Here is a 15,152-nt window from a genome sequence, read left to right on the forward strand (position 1 = left end):
GATCCATTGTCTACAGCCAAGCTCTACGATACAACTGCATTTGTCCAACCCCTCAGACAGAGACAAACGCTTACAAGTTCTCTCTCAAGCATTCTTAACACTACAATAACCACCTTCTGAAGTGAAGAAACAGATTTGACAGAGCCAGAAGAGTACCCAGAAGTTACCTACTAGAGGACAGGCCCAACAAAGAAAACAGAACGCCACTAGCTGTCTCCTTCAGCCCCCAACTAAAACCTCTCCAACGCATCATCAAAGATTTACAACCTATCCTGAAAAATGATCCCTCACTCTCACAGATCTTGGGAGACAGGCCAGTCCTCGCTTACAGACAGCCCCTCAACCTGAAGCAAATACTCGCCAGTAACCACACAACAAAACCACTAACCCAGGAACCTATTGTTGCAACAAAGCCCATTGCCAACTCTGTCCATATATTCAAGTGACACCATCAAAGGACCTAATCACATTAGCCACGCCATCAGGGGCTCGTACACCTGCACATCTACCAATGTGATATATGCCATCATGTGCCAGCAACGCCCCTTTGGTATGTACATTGGCCAAACTGGACAGTCTCTACGCAAAAGAATAAATGGACACATCTGACATCAGGAATCATATCATTCAAAAACAGATAGGTGAACACTTTAATCTCTCTGGTCACTCAGTAAGAGACTTAAAGGAGGCAATTTTTGAAGCTTTTCTGTTGCAAAACAAATTCCAATGAGAAACTGCTGAGCTTGAATTAATATGCAAAGTAGATACCATTAACTTAGGTTTGAACAGAGACGGGGAGTGGCTGGGTCATTACACAAATCGAATCTATTTCCCCATGTTAAGTATCCTCACGCCTTCTTGTCACCTGTCTAAATGGGCCATCTTGATTTTTTTTCCTGCTGATAATAGCTCATCTTAATTAATTAACCTCTTACAGTTGGTAGGGCTACTTCCACCTTTTCGTGTGTGTGTGTGTGTGTGTGTGTGTGTGTGTGATCTTCTTACTATATGTTCTGTTCTATGCATCCGATGAAGTAGGCTGTAGCCCATGAAAGCTTATGCTGAAATAAATTTGTTAGCAATACCTCAAAAAGAACAGGAGTACTTGTGGCACCTTAAACTGTTTATTTTTGTGAATATGAAAATAACCTTAAATTTTTATAGAGCAAAGCCACAGAAACGTTGATCTCAATTCTGATTCCCTAAGAAAGTGTAGGGAAAATGATGTAAAACTTCTGTGAAACAACTCTGGTTTATGTAACTAGTGTTTGATATTCTACGTAGTAGTGTACTTATGCTGTCCATTTTCTGAGCATGTGAAACTTGGTTAGCTCGTTCACTATCTTCCGAAAGAAAAGGAAGGTGTATGGCTTGGCTGCAATGAATGCGTCTTCAAATGAAGATAAAAACATTGAATCTCAAACCTTTTCATACAACAAAGTGGAAATCGGGTATCCTGTCCATTTAGGGACTGCTGGAATGTGTGTATTTGGCCTGGGACTGTTTGGATAAAATGCCTCCCTTTGCTGCTGCTTCCTTAATGGAGACTGACAAGAGATGAGAGCCTTACTTCTTACTCTTTGAAAGGTAGCAAAAAGAAGAGGGTTTCAGCATCGTAAGTCACTTAGCTAGGGCAACGTATCTTACAGGAGGACCAGGCTCAGTCTTGCTTTGCATCTCATCGTTGTGTGGTCAAAAATTGATCCCCTCTTTTTTTTATTTTAAGTGTATAATTGCACAGTATTACAAATTCTTAATGAGCACATAGTCAATTTTGATGCAACAAATGTTTGAGGCCACAGGGATCTGAACTACAAGGCCTTCATCCGTGCCTCTTACCTCCCTGATTGCACGTCTACCATCCTCTCAACAAAAGTCAGAGTTGCTGCTTATTATGCTGTGAAGGTGAATAAACAGCATTTACTTCTCTGCTGAGTCTCTGACAAGGATCCTTCAGTGAAGGAGCCTGACAATAACTTGTTTAATCAGAAGACTGTTTTGGTGATAAGAAGCATATTAATGCTGTAGTGTTAACCAGAGTACCCTACATTTCTCTTATGCTTTAGAACAAGGGTCAGCAACCTATGGCATGCGTGCCAAAGATGGCACAAGAGCAGATTTTTTTTTTTTTTAATGGCATGCTGCTGCCTGCTGAGTCCCAGACACCGGCCCCGCCCAGCCTGCTGCCGAACCCATGCTGGGACCCCGGCAGGCAGCAGTGTGCCATTAAAAATCCTGCCTGCCAGGCCCGCTCTTCTCCGCGCCCCTCCCCCCCCATGGCTGCTGCTGCAAAGCAGGTAGGCTCCCTCTTCCCCCAGCATGCTGCGTTCCTGCCCTTCCTCCTCTCCCTCCCTGCTGCCGATTCAGCTGACGGCCCTTGCGAGGGAGGGGGAGAAGCGGCACCGCAGCGCGCTCGCTGCTCTGGGGAGGAGGTGGAGGGGGGCGTTGGAAAGGGGGTGGAATCAGGGTGTATCCCCTCCAGCCCCCTGCTGTGAGCCTCTCTGGACAGGGAGCACCCCCATACATACCCAGCCCCCTCACACCCTATGTCCTGACTCTTACACCCCCCCACATTCCCACCCCCATCCTGAGCAGCAAACAGGAACTCCTGCACCCCCACCTACCCCCACATTCCCACCTGCACCCCTTGCACCAAATGGGAGCTGTCCAGGTAAGTACTCCACACCCAAATCCCAACCCTGAGCCCCCTCCCTCATTCTAGCTCCAGGCCAGACGCTACACCCCAGCCCTGTGCTCAGTGCACTCCCACCCTCAGTTCAGTGCAGAGAGGGAGGAAGAGAATGAGCTAGAACCAGGGAGAAGGTAGGTACCCACTCTATGTGGGCAGGGCTGGGATCCCAGACCGGCAGTGGGCTGAGCGGGACTGGCAGGCGGAAGCCTGGCTGGCAGGAGCCGGCGGACTGAACCTCAGACTGGCAGCGGGCTGAGCAGTTCAGCCCGCTGCCGGTCTGCGGTTCTGACTGCCAGCCCCTTGCCAGCCAAAGTCCTGGCTGCAGGCCCTACTCAGCCTGCTGCCGGCTTAGTTGAATGGAACCCCAGGCTGGCAGTGGGCTGAGCAGGCCGGTTGCGTAATATCATTAGCATTTTAATTTAATTTTTAAATGAAGCTTCTTAAACATTTTGAAAACCTTGTTTACTTTATACGACAATAGTTTAGTTTTATATAATATATAGACTTATAGAGAGACCTTCTAAGAAACATTAAAATGTATTACTGGCACACGAAACCTTAAATTAACGTGAATAAATGAAGAGTCGGCACACCACCTCACTTCTGAAAGGTTGCCAACCCCTGCTTTAGAAGATAGCGTAACGCTTTCATGTAACCTGTTTGATTACAAAAAGGGTTATAGCTTCAAAAAGATTCAAGTTTTTACATTGACACATCTTGCAGTTTCTGTCAAAATATTGTGCCTGGATAGAGCCTTCCAGTATCTGGGGAAAATCTTCTGAAAGATTCCCATGCAGAACTTCCTGTAACTTAAATAATGTGCTCTTACACTACTTGATATAGGATGTCTAGTCATGTCATGTTCTGTACAGCATGCATCGCTGACCACTCTCGCTTAGGGTTGTGGATTATGTTAAAATACTGCATTTGGGCTAACGTTCCTGCAGGGCTATTCATTTGAGGTTAGTAGTACAAATGTAGGCAACAAGAAATTTGTTAGAGGTGAAGTGAAAAGGCTCAGTAGGAAAATCCTCTACTATTTGAAATCTAACAGATTCAAGAGGCATCAAACAAATATGGATGTTGGGAGACGAAAAACTTTAAGAGGAGCTGTCTCATCAGGTGTGGCCTGGGGAGAAAAATCTTCCATTCCTTTTAAAATTTCAGTGTCAGAGAAGCTGATGATGGGAGTAGAATTAGTAATTTCAGCTTCTAGTGGCTGTCCTATTTTCAATCTTGGTTCCTCATCTCAATTTTTATCCCATTTTTAAGAGACAGCCAGTCTTATGTAGCTGTAAACAGCATATTTAAATAGAACATTTAACCCACAGTGACTATACATATTTGGGGCAATAAAAACAATTAAGATATCTCCTGTAGGGGAGAAAAGTTTCTCCTCTCAAAGCAAACAATCCAAATTTTATTTAGGATTGTAAAAGTCTCTAAATCAGACTTGACAAGCTAAAAAAATATGAATTGTTAGTGATTACAAAGCCCTTGTAGAGCAGGTACTGGATGAGATCAGTGGAAGTTTTCTGAAGCTTCCTTAAATTAGACTTAATCGGAAAAACTCAAGTATATCATATAATGCCAAACTTTGGTGGCTTGAGTGTAGCATTAAACACTGTTTTAATACTTTGAGATATTTAAATCGGCCTTCAAGAAATACCAGATCGTGGAACAGTGTTTGAAATTTTTGAAAAGCTTACTTTCATAATCATGGCTAAAACTAAAAACAGAAAAGTCCTATGAATTTCTTTTCTCAACATGTTGCTGTTTAATTGGTTCAAGAGGGAGATGAACAAAAGACCTTTTGTATGGGCGGTTCAGTGTCAAACTTCCATCCATTAATTCTTAAAATAACTTTTTTGTAATATAATATGAGGATTCTCTCTCTCCCTTTACTCTTTCATGCTCTGTCATAAATATAAAGGGAAGGGTAAACGCCTTTAAAATCTCTCCTGGCCAGAGGAAAAACCCTTTCACCTGTAAAGGGTTAAGAAGCTAGGATAACCTCGCTGGCACCTGACAAAAATGACCAATGAGGAGACAAGATACTTTCAAAGCTGGAGGAGGGGGAGAAACAAAGGCACTCGCTCTGTGAGATGCTTTTTCCAGGAACAGAAGAGGAATGGAGTCTTAGAACTTAGTAAGTAATCTAGCTAGATATGCGTTAGATTCTGTTTTGTTTAAATGGCTGATAAAATAAGCTGTCCTGAATGGAATGGATATTCCTGTTTGTGTCTTTTTGTAACTTAAGGTTTTGCCTAGAGGGATTCTCTGTTTTGAATCTGATTACCCTGTAAGATATTTACCATCCTGATTTTACAGAGGTGATTCTTTTACTTTTTCTTCAATTAAAATTCTTCTTTTAAGAACCTGATTGCTTTTTCATTGTTCTTAAGATCCAAGGGTTTGGGTCTGTGTTCACCTATGCAAATTGGTGAGGATTTTTATCAAACCTTCTCCAGGAAAGGGGGTGTAGAGTTTGGGGAGGATTTTTGGGGGAAAGACATTTCCAAGCGGGCTCTTTCCCGGTTATATATCTGTTAGACGCTTGGTGGTGGCAGCAATAAAGTCCAAGGGCAAAAGGTAAAATAGTTGTACCTTGGGGAAGTTTTAACCTAAGCTGGTAAAAATAAGCTTAGTGGGTTTTCATGCAGGTCCCCATATCTATACCTTAGAGTTCAGAGTGGGGAATGAATCTTGACATGCTCTTTATTCATAGATTGAAGAATAAACACGGCCTCCAGGTCTCTCCAGTCTGTTTTGCAACATAGCCTTGTACTAATATATGGGAATATTTTGAAAGAACTACTTAAATCCTGTATCAGTTTGGTCCTTTACCATACTCTGGTTTAGAACTTCTGAATTTTAGGAGAATGTTAACAAGATTTGATCTTCCTTGGTAAGTTAGTAGGCATTTAAGGTAATATCTTCTTCATCAGCTGTTTAAACCTGGACACACTAAATTGGGGGAGAGGGAGAACACTATGAATACATTAATCACTAGAGCCCCTGTCTTCTCTAATATAAAATATATAGTGGCCTAATGGTTTCTGATATCTTGATTTCTCAAACGATGCGTTAAAGCAGTTTACCAGTTGGAACTTAAGAGTCTTAAACGGTGATGTTACCAGCAGAAGGTGGTCCCAGGGCGTCAGCCTCTGTGGACACCAGCAGTTTCTGGTCTTCCTTGCTGCCACCAGGCGAAGGTCTTGGAGCAACAGCCAATTCACATTATTTTCAGTAAAAGGAACACTTACGAATGAGCTTCTGTTATAAGCTAGGTAACAGAGTAGAACTTCTGAAACAATTTAAATGTGCTATCAAATTATTCTTTAGGACCTCTGACTTTTATTCTAAGGAACCCAAGAGTCATAGGCCCTGTCTACTCTAGGAAATTAGGTCAGTATAACTACATTACTGAAGCTGCTTTCTGGGAGACTTTTAGCTATGCTAGTTAAGTTCATTCCACTGTCCACTCTCAAGCAAGTTGCACACACAGAAGCAATGTCTACAAAAGGGGCAGCAGCATCATTTCATCAAAATTACCTAATCCAAGCACTTCTTTAGTTATTCCAACTAGGAATATTTTCACTTTTTTTTTCTTTCAGATTTCCTCCGCTTTTTATGCCAACTTGTAACCTCTCCAGGAGCCTTTAAGGCTCCTGGTATCAGTTTAGTTTAGACTCCTCAATTTTGTATAAATCTGAATCGAAATTTTGCTTTTTATAAACAATGTTATGTAACTTGCCACATTGGACCCTGTTACTCTACACTCTAGTTGCAAAACACAGGCCTTTGTACAACAGTTCAGCCCCAAAACTCTTCTAATTAGAAAAGAGATCACTTTTTTCTTTTTTTAAAAAACCTACATACAATTTTAGACTTCGATAAGTTTTTGAAAATTAGTCACAGGGACGAAATTTGAGGTGACATAGTTCTCCTAAATAGCATAATTCCAGCAGAGCAACTCTTCATCTTCTCCTTCCCCACAGGAAGTGTGTTATATGAGTGACTCAGCTATTTTATTTATACAACAATGTATAATGTGCTAGGAGCTTCATGGAACAAAACAGTATCTGCCCTGAGGATCTCAACCTAATTTGTACACAAGTAACTTTTTTTTTTTAAAGTACCTCAATATAAAAATCCTGTTTGACACCAGCTATCTTAAAATTAATCTGTGAAACTTGCAAATGCTTGGAGATGGTATGTGAATTCAAATATCTGGAGACAGTTCTTACCAGAATACAAACTGTGGGTTCATAGACTTTTTGGTTCTTTGAACTAATTAGATTAAGTCAGCGGCTTTCCTGAGATAATCACTTTGGGAGTCTTTTCCCATAATAAAGCTGGGCTGCTGATAATGTGCAGTTAAAGGTCAACTTCTTTGCAAAGAAGAGCATCAGCTGAGGCTTAAAACCTATAAGTAACTTTGAACTATTGTAATAGTTCATAATCTAACTCACAGTTGCAAAGGAATCTAATTGGTGAAACTGACATTTGAAGGTCCATGAAGTGTTTGAGTAAACTGACCACCATGTGAGTGAGATCTGGTCCTATCTTTGTGGGGGGAGGGGGTGTTTACTTTCAACTTGGCATATTGCTCTTAAAGATTTTGTTAAATACATATGAAAAATATCTGTCTGCATTCTAATTGTATGCTCAAATAGGTTAAATATAATTTCAAGGGTAAGGAATTACTTGGCAAGATATTTTAGCTAAAATTTCAATGGTATGTCATGAGGTTTGTCTTCAGTGTTTTTTTGTTGCATATTCGCTTACTTGCATCCTGTCTTGCAAAATATATGCTCATCCCCTATCTGCCTACTGTGAGGTTCTTGAACTGTCATCAAAAACTTAACACTGGCCATTGTCTAACCTGTTACTGGACTAGGTGGACCTCAGTTCTGATCCTGTAGGGCAATTCCTTTAATCCTGTTTTATGGAAGTAACACTTAGACTGTCCAAAACTGACCTCTCATGGGTGTCCAAAGTATGAGTCTTAATTGGATAGCTTCTTCTTTTCATTAGAAAATAGCAGTTAGAACTTTGCTTACATACACTTGTATGAAAAACAGACTCCATCATGAAGGAAGGGGGAGGCTTTACTTGAGTTATTTTAACGGGTCTAGCTGACTGAGAAGCTATAGTTCTGTCTCAAGCACATGAATTTGAATGCAGCTTGTTCTGTAGTGTCGGTCAGTATCTTGATGGTGATTTGGACTTGTGATTTAAGTTTGCCTTATTGAGATGCTTATAGTAATAAAGCCTTCAGCTTTGGCCCTCAGAGGCTAATTACTAAGCATAGAGACTGAACTACTAGCTGACCTATACTGATAGTCCCTCTAGGTCATTGCTGAAGGCCATGTAGGGAACTTCATGCTCCTAGTACACTGTTGTGTTCCTTTTTGTGAGTAAATAAATTAGTCAGTTTCTAGGGCTGTGTGACAAAGTTCCTGCTCTACCTTGGTGGGTCTTGCGCTTATTGGTGGATTTGCTCGCCTTGGAGCTTCACGGCAGCCCTCAGCTTGGCTGTTTTTCTGAACCTACAGTCCAGGTCAACTCCTCCTGTGTCTGACCAGGAGTTGGGAGGATTTTGGGGGGAACCTGGGCCTGCCCTCTACTCTGGTTTCCAGCCCAGGGCCCTGTGGAATGCAGCTGTCTAAAGTGCCTCTTGGAACAGCCGCAGGACAGCTACAGCTCCCTGGGCTACTTCCCCATGGCCTCCTCCCAACACCTTCTTTATCCTCACCATAGGACCTTCCTCCTGGTGTCTGATAATGCTTGTACACCTCAGTCCTCCAACAGTCCGTGTTCTCACTCTCAACTCCTAGTGCCTCTTGCTCCCAGCTCCTTGCATGCACACCACAAACTGAAGTGAGCTCCTTTTTAAAACCCAGGTGCCCTGATTAGCCTTCCTTAATTGATTCTAGCAGCTTCTTGACTGGCTGCAGGTGTTCTAATCAGCCTGTTTTAATTATCTCCAGAAGGTTCCTGATTGTTCTGGAACCTTCCCTGTTCCCTTACCTAGGGAAAAGGGACCTGCTTAACTTGGGACCAACATCTCCCCCTTCTATTACACTCTTGTAGCCCTCTGGCCTGGAGGGAGAGGGCTGTGGCTGGTACTGCTGCTGCTAGACCCTAGGCTCTCCCTGCTGCTACTGTTCCAGCTGCCCCCTGGCTGGGCCAGATACCATCCCCCTTCTCTGCTACCTGGTTGTTGGCCGGCTGCTGGACCCCCCCCCCCCACCCTTGGAGGGGGCCTGGTGGCCCACTCCCCAGGGGGGAGTGAGGGACCCCAGCTGTTGCTGCTGTGGACGACACCACCACCACCTGAGAGGGGTCCTTTCTGCCTGCCTGGACCACCACCTGGAGCTGCTGTTGCTGCTGCGGAGTCTGCTGCCTAGAGCTGCTGAAGCCCCGAGAAGAGGACCATCAGCCAGTGGGGGAGCACCTAGAGACCGTGCAGACCACCATGGAGGGGGCCTTAATACTGAGTAACTTTCAAACTGTGCTCTTGTGGTGGGGGTCTTGACTGTGTTTACAGGGACACGGGGGGTGTGGTGTGGAGCTGTCCCCTGATCCATCTGTGTCCCCCCCCCCCAGCCCCCACCACTACCACCACCACCGCTGCCCTCTCCACCACACCCACTGGCTGTATACTATCTGCCTCAGCTCCTGCCTCTGGACTCAGCTGCTCGCTTGGCTTGCCACGCCCTTATTCCACCCTTTGGGCCAGAAGCAGCAGCCAGACTAAACAGACTTTTATGCAAGCGCACGTGGGTGCACGTGCCCCCTCACCCCCCCCCCGACTGCCCACCCCACAGTTTTGCCCTTCGCTACCTGCCTCACTTGCAGCTTTTGCCTCCCCTTTTGCCCCAGCCCCCTTACTAGCTTGTTTGTTTGCCTGCCCCACCCTTTCCCTCTGCAGCCTTTGTTTGTTTGCCCTGCCCCAGATTCTGAAGCTAGCCCCTTGGTTTCCCTGCTCTAATTCTTGCCCACTTAGCCCCTTGCTCCGTGCACCTATGCCTCCTCCCATGCGCTTTTGCAACTCCCCATTTTTAGTTTCAACCCTCTTCACTGCACCCCCAATGCTGTTGTTCCTCCCCCCTCCCCTCCAAGTGCAGCTAGAGGAGCCGGAATTCCACCCTGTGTCGGCGACTGACCCCCTAACCCCTGATTGCCCCCCTATCCAGCCCACCCCTTTTGGCACCCTTCTCCCCTGCCTGCAGCCTAGTGGGGAGCAGTGGTCAACCTGCTTCTCCTTTCCTTCTGGTGTCTCCCCTTCTCTCCCTGCTCCCTGATGGGGGATGAGATGGGTGGGGCCCCTTCAGCAGCCTCAGCTACCGCTCCCCCAAGCCTCTATGGCTGCTGCCGAACCATCTGCCACCGCCCCCACTGGGACGCCAGCAGCGACGGGCACCGGGGTGACCTCCACTGCTGCCATGTCCTCCCCCCCTCAGATTCTGGGGGAGCCCCTCCAGCCGGCAGGAAAGGCCAGGGTAAGAAGGGGGACAGGCCCCGCTAAAAAGACCAGGCCCTTCATGGCAGGGGCTGCCCCCACTGGCCGCGGCGTCCCTCCCTGCTGTTCCCTCCACCAGCTCTGCGGGTGTCCCTCCCCCAGCCCCCAGGGCATACGCCCAGGTGGCAGCAGTGATCTCTCATCCATATATGAGGAGATTGAGGCCCTGGGTCTGACCCCGGTCACGCAGGGGGAGGACGACCCTATGCCAGCGGACCTCGATCTGGGCGACTTCACTCCAGCCCCCTCTTTCTCCATGCTCTCTCCCCCCAACAGTTAGTTCTGCTCCCACCTCTGAGGAGCCCCTGGACTCCTCCATCTACCCGGCCACAGATGGCACCCCGCTGACGGCCACCGAGCCTGTTGAGGCAACAGCCAGTGCCACGCAGCCGGGACCCGAGCCACTGGGGCACCCCTCGTTGGTGAGGAGCAATCAACCTCCTTCCTGGGAGGGGGCCCTACAGAAGATAGTCCGCCTCCTGATGCCATGGCTGCCAAATCCACCATAGAGCCTGTGCCCAGCATCACTGAGAGCCCTCTCCCCACCCAAAATCTCGCCTCTAACCCTGCCCCAGTCCCATCCCCTCCACCTCCTGTGATGTTAATGCCGCCCCTGGGGCTGTCTCTTTCAGTTTTCCAATAGATGACCTCCAAGGAGCGGCCTTTGTGTTTACCTGTCCCAACCCACCAGTGGCTGCTATCCTCCCTCCGCCGCCCCGTATTGCCCCGGGGTTTGAGGCGGGCCTAGTGGCACCAGCCCATTAGGAGCCCTGTCGGGGGTCCGCACCCTGTCCGCCTGTCTCGGTGGCCCATGGGGCTGTACCAAGGGCCCTGTTGGGGAGTAACCAGGAGACTGTAACCCCCCCCCCCCCCCATGCGCTGTGAGAGGAGTTGCAGGAGTTTTTAGAAGACATCCGTGGCTCCCGCAACGAAGTACAACTTGCTCTCCAGCGATGGGGAGACTTTCATCAAATCCTCCGGGCCGCAAGGGCCCTAATGAGGGAGGGTAAAAGGACCAGGAAGCAGGGAGCTGCGGCCTACCGGTGGATCTGCCTCTTCCGTGACTCCTTACTCACCTACGGGGTAGGTGATGGACTGCTGTGCGGCCAGTCGGGAGCCGCGAGCGTCCCTGCCGGCGAGGATCCCCCCCCCAGCCCTCTTCATGGCACCTCTTACCATCGCAACATTGCACACCCGGGGCAGTAGTATGGGTCTCCACAGGTCCCAGGTGATCTCCTTCCTTCGGGGGGGGGGGGTACTCTGTGGTTTTCCTGCAGGAGACCCATGACCGCCGAAGACAGCTGGCGTCTGGATTGAAGGGACGGGTCTACTTTAGCCATCTCGCAGTTTGTACGGCTGGAGTGGCGACCCTGTTCTCCCCCGACCTACAGTCTGAGGTCCTGGGGGTCGCCAAGGCTGTGCCGGACCGCCTGCTGCACCTCTGGATCCGTATGGAGGGGCTCGTGGTTAATCTTGTCAACGTCTATGTCCCGACCTCGGGCCCGGAGTGGCTGTATTTCTTTCAGCAGGCATCCACCTTCCTCGGCACCTTGGATCCTTGCGAGTGCCTCGTCCTGGGCAGGGACTCTAATACGACCCTCGAGGAACAGGACCGCTCGGGGACCGAGCAGTGCCCAGCTGCCGCGGATGTCCTCTGGGGGATAGTAGACCATCACTCCCTGGTGGATGTCTGGCGCGACCACCCCCGGACGACGTCTCGACATTCACCTTTGTCTGGGTGGAGGTCCATCGGTCGCACCACTCCTGGTTGGACCGCATTTATTTATCACACTTCCATCTTTCACGAGCCCACTCCTCCAGCATCCGGCCAGCCCCATTTTCTGACCATCTAGCCACTGTGACGGCCTCCCTCTGTGTGGAGAGGCTGGGGCTGGCCTATTGGCATTTCAACAACAGTTTGCTGGAGGATGTGGGCTTTGTGGCGTCCTTCCTGGAGTTCTGGCTGGCCCGGCAAGGGGAGCAGCGTGCCTTTCCCTCGGCGCGGTGGTAGGACCTGGGGAAGGTGCGCGCCCGTCTCTTCTGCCGTGACTACACCCAGGGCACCAACTGACGGAGCGATGCGGCCATAGCAGTTGGAAAGGGAGGTATTAGAGCTGGAGAGGCATCTGGCTGCCATCCCCGAAGATTCCGCCTGTCTGCAGAGCATGCTGGGAGAAGCGGGAGGAGCTCCGGGCCCTCGAGGACCATCGGGCCTAGGGTGCCTTTGTTTGATCCTGTATCCGTCCCCTTCGGGAGATGGATTGCGGCTCCCGCTTCGTCTATGCCCTGGAGAAAAGGAGGGGGGCCAAGAAACATGTCACCTGCCTTCTGGCAGAAGACGGTATCCCCCTCATGGATCCAGTGGAGATGTGTGGGAGAGCGAGAGCCTTCTACACAAGCCTTTTCTCCCAGATCCGACCAATCCTAACTCTTGCAGAGTGCTCTGAGAGGAGCTCCCGACGGTCAGCGCGGGCGACCAAGACCGGCTAGAGCTACCTCTCACTCTGGCCGAGTTCTTGGAAGCCCTATGTCGCGTGCCCACCAATAAATCTCTGGGGATGGACGGGCTGACCGTGGACTTTTACCATGTGTTCTGGATCATTCTCGGCCCAGAACTAGTCACCGTCTGGGCAGAGTCTCTGCAGAGCTGGGTTCTCCCTCTTTTGTGCAGGCGAGCCATGCTCGTCTTTATTACCGAAGAAGGTGGACCTCTGCGATTTACGAAATTGGCGTCCCGTCTCGCTCCTCAGCACGGACTACAAAGTCGTGGCAAAAGCAATCTCGCTGTGGCTAGGGTCCGTGCTGGTGGACGTGGTCCACCCAGACCAGACTTACACCATCCTGAGCTGCAGCATCTTCGACAACCTATATCTGATCTGGGACCTTTTGGAACTCGGGTGTAGGGACGGTCTGTCGTTCATCCTCCTGTCCCTGGATCAGGAGAAGGCGTTTGACAGGGTGGATCACAGGTATCTCTTGAGCACCCTGCAAGTGTTTGGCTTCAGACCCCAGTTTGTGGGTTTTCTCCGGGCGCTGTACGCCTCCGCAGAGTGTCTGATCAGGCTCAACTAGACCCTGACCGTACTGGTCAGCTTCGGGCGAGGAGTACGGCAGGGGTGCCCCCTCTCAGGCCAGCTGTACGCTCTGGTGGTCGAGCCCTTCCTCTGTCTCCTCTGAAGGAGGTTGACAGGGTTGGTGCTATGGGAGTCGGAGCTGCGGCTGGTCCTGTCGGCGTACGCTGATGACATGCTCCTCGTGGTCCAGGACCCGGGCGACTTGGCGCGGTTGGAGGCTTGCCAAGCCATCTATTTGGCAGCCTTCTCCGCACGAGTCAACTGGGTCAAGCTCTGGCTTGGTGGTAGGGGACTGGTGGCAGGCGAGCTCCCTCCCTCCCACCTGCGCTTCAGGCCATCCGGTGGAGCGTGGGTCTGCTGCTCTGTGTGGGCGTTTACCTTTCTGCCACGCATCCCTCTCCGCCAGAGAACTGGCAGAATTTAGAGGGCGGGATGATAGTGCAGCTCCGGAGATGGAGAGGACTACTTCGGTGCCTCTCTGTTCGTGGGAGAGTGCTGGTGCTTAATCAACTAGTCTTGTCCATGCTCTGGTCCCACCCCGGGTTTCCTGGCCAACCTCTGGACATCAATTCTGGAGTTCTTTTGGTCAGGACTGCACTGGGTCCCTGCAGGGATTCTCCATCTACCCCTGGAGGAGGGAGGGCAGGGCCGGGCCTGAAATGTTCGCTTACTCAGGTCTATGTCTTCCACCTCCAGGCCCTGCAGAGGCTCCTCTATGGTGCAGGTAGTCTGGCATGGAGCATACTGGCGCACGCCTTCCTGCACCGCTTCCGAGAGCTCCAATACAACCGGCAGCTCCTTTATCTCCATCCAAGAGGTCTTCCGCAAGACCTCTCTGGGCTGCCGGTCTTCTACCAGGACCTCCTGGAAACTCTTTTCAACGACCAGGTCTGTGGTGGCCACCGAGGGGGCAGATCTCCTTGCGGAGCCCCTGCTACACAACCCCCAGCTCCATGTTCAGGTGGTGGAGTCCCTCTCAGTGCGCCAGAGGTTGGTCCTGGCAGAGGTCACAAGAGTCGGAGACCTCCTGGACTATGACCAGGGAGACTGTCTGGATCCCCTGATGCTCGCTCAGCTCATTGGGCTCTCCAGACCTCGTACTCCCCGGCGCGTACTTCAGGAGGTGAAGGCCGCTTTGCTGCCCTCTGCTCGGGTTTATCTCGATCGTGTCCTGCACGAGGGCATGCCCCGCCCACCCTCTAGCCCAGGCCTGCTGGACCTTTTAATTGGGCCCCTGCCCCTTGGACCCAACCGACTCCCTCAGCCCTTCACCGTGAGCCGGCTTCATGCGATGCAGCTGGTCAGCTTCCAAACTGTGTCAAGGAAACATCTATATACACTCGTGCTTCACGCCCTCACCCTCTTGTCCCGCCCCGATACACAATGGCGGGACCTCCTACCACCTTTGGAGGGTGAGGAGCCCCGCTGGGCCAGCCTATATTCCACCTTAGTCCTGAGGTCCACCGGGGATGTCAGTTGGCGGCTCCTTCACTGAGCCGTAAGCACGGGTGTATTCTTTGCACGATTCATTTCTGTCCCAGGCACCTGCCCCTTTTGTGGTGTGAGGGGAAACCCTGGCGCGCACACATCTGGAGTGTGCCAGGCTGCAGCCCCTATTCTGGCTCATCACCAATATTTTATTACGTTTTTGGTTGCACTTTTCTCCTCACCTTCTTATTTATGCACTTCCTATCCTTGGCCCCACAAAGTTGATCTCCTGATCAACCTCCTCCTGGCCGTAGCTAAAACAGCCATCTATAAAACCAGAGTGAGGAGGTTGGCCGGTGGAGTCTCCTGTAACTGTGGGGCCTATTTCCGATCCAGGCAGCGTCCTCTGACTCCCTTGATGCCTTCG

General features: G+C 49.8%; 1 protein-coding gene across 11 annotated transcripts in view; it reads left to right on the plus strand.

Annotated features, from left to right (window-relative positions):
* Positions 1–15,152, plus strand: part of ATP2B1 (ATPase plasma membrane Ca2+ transporting 1) — a 135,044-nt gene that overhangs the window by 49,218 nt on the left and 70,674 nt on the right. Inside the window, exon 1 of one of the 11 annotated variants that reach the window (XM_043492449.1) lies at positions 1,808–1,905. The exons of 9 other annotated variants lie outside the window; for them this stretch is intronic. The gene's annotated coding sequence lies outside the window, so the exon portion shown is untranslated. Of the gene's footprint in view, positions 1–1,807; positions 1,906–6,758; positions 6,908–15,152 lie in introns of those variants that run through there. One more of the 11 variants, XM_043492456.1, reaches the window with a different exon arrangement.

This window comes from Dermochelys coriacea, chromosome 1 (genome assembly GCF_009764565.3).
Source record: "Dermochelys coriacea isolate rDerCor1 chromosome 1, rDerCor1.pri.v4, whole genome shotgun sequence".
In the NCBI taxonomy this organism is placed as follows: domain Eukaryota; kingdom Metazoa; phylum Chordata; order Testudines; family Dermochelyidae; genus Dermochelys; species Dermochelys coriacea.